A 1,854-nucleotide genomic window follows, 5' to 3' on the forward strand; every position below is an offset into this window, starting at 1 on the left:
CAAAGGGCATCACCACATACTCATAATGTCCCATGTGGGTTTTGAAGGCAGTCTTGGGTATATCTTCGGCTTGCATCCTGATTTGATGGTATCCAGATCGCAGGTCCAATTTACTGAATATTGTTGCACCATGGAGCTCATCTAGAAGATCTTCGATCACCGGCATCGGAAATTTCTTTTTGATGGTAATAGAGTTAAGAAACCTGTAATCCACACAGAGGCGCCAGCTACCATCCCTTTTCCTCACCATAACAGCAGGAGAAGAATAAGGGCTCAGGCTTGCTCTAATTTAAGCATTCTTCAACATTTTCAGAATGATCTCTTCCATTGCACCTTTTTGCATGTGGGGCACTCTGTAGGGTCTCAAGTTAGGTGGTTGTGATCCTTCCAGCAAAGGAATCGCATGGTCACAATCTCTCTTGGGAGGAAGACCTGTTGGTTCAGAAATCACTGACTGAAATTGCTGTAGCAGTGTTTCAATCTCAGTTGGTATTGGCTCTGAAGTAGAAGTGTCTTCTGAATCGAGGGCATGTATTTGTATGAGGTAGCCCAGTACAGATTTGGACAGTAATTTCTTCATTTCAGAAGGTTCCAACACACAATCTGCTGGAGGAGTTGTATGGTCAGTTAGCATAATCATTTTGCCTTGATTATACACCGTTAACAGTCTGAGAGGCAGATCCAGTGTGACTGGGCTAAAGGCATACATCCAATCAATTCCTAAGATGATGTCATAAGTTTGCAAGGGCAGAACATGGAAGGTAGAAGCAAAGTTGTTGCCCTGGACCACATAAGGTAACTTGTGCACTATGTGTTCCGATAACAAATGACCACCTCCAGCAATTGCTATCTTCTTGGGTGTAGAGGGTGTAAGGTTACAGTTGCTTTTAATGGCAAAATTCTAGTCCATGAAGGTATGGGAGCTACCACTGTCCACCAAGGCTACTGCCTGTTGTCCTCCAATTACTAACAGCAAAGAGAATGTGGCAATACTGGCTGTTCCTGCAGTAGCATGCACAGACAGGTGCATTAATTCTTCTTTTGCTGTGGTGTGATCAGGGGTGTTAGGAGCTGTGTGAAAAGTTTGTTCAGCCTGAGGGGAAGCTTGTTCAGACAGTTCTGGTTCGTCATCGTCCAATTCCTGCATGATATGGAGTGTTCGGCCCTGTTTGCAACGATGTTCCCTATTCCAGGGTTCCTTACAATACCAACATTGGCGAGCTGGTCTGTCATAAGTGGTTTGTGGACCCAGTTGCCTTTCAGGAGTATTGGTCTGAATTGGTTTAGGAGGAAATTGGAAATTGGGCTGATGAAAGTTTGCTCTTGGTCTTGTACTGAAACTTTGGTAATATGATTTTTTAGCTGCAGCAGAATTCTCATACACCTTGGCATACCAATATGCTTTTCAAATACCATTTGGTCGTTGCCCACTCACATCATGCTTTATATCAGGTCTTAGCCCACCAATGAAACAACTCATCAGGAATGCTTCCTGTAGATAAGGATGGTCTCTTTTCACCAACTGCACACATTCCTCAAATTTCTCTATGTAGTGTTGGACAGAAGAGGTTTGCTGTAGATTTTTCAACATCTCGACTGCTTCATTTGCATTGGCTTGAGTAAACCGGTCAGCAATCATCTGACAGAACTGTTGCCAGCTGATCATTTGCCAGGGAATACATATATTCTTCAACCACACATTTGCTCGCCCAAAGAAATGACCTGTTGCAATATTCACCCACTGTTCATAAGGTGTACCTGACATATCAAAGAATTTTGCACATTGCTGTAGCCATCCAATAGGATCATCTCCAGCAAATAATGGGATTTCCAATCTAGGCCCTTTTAACACAG

The sequence above is a fragment of the Lolium rigidum genome, chromosome 1 (assembly GCF_022539505.1).
Source record: "Lolium rigidum isolate FL_2022 chromosome 1, APGP_CSIRO_Lrig_0.1, whole genome shotgun sequence".
Classification (NCBI taxonomy): Eukaryota; Viridiplantae; Streptophyta; class Magnoliopsida; order Poales; family Poaceae; genus Lolium; species Lolium rigidum.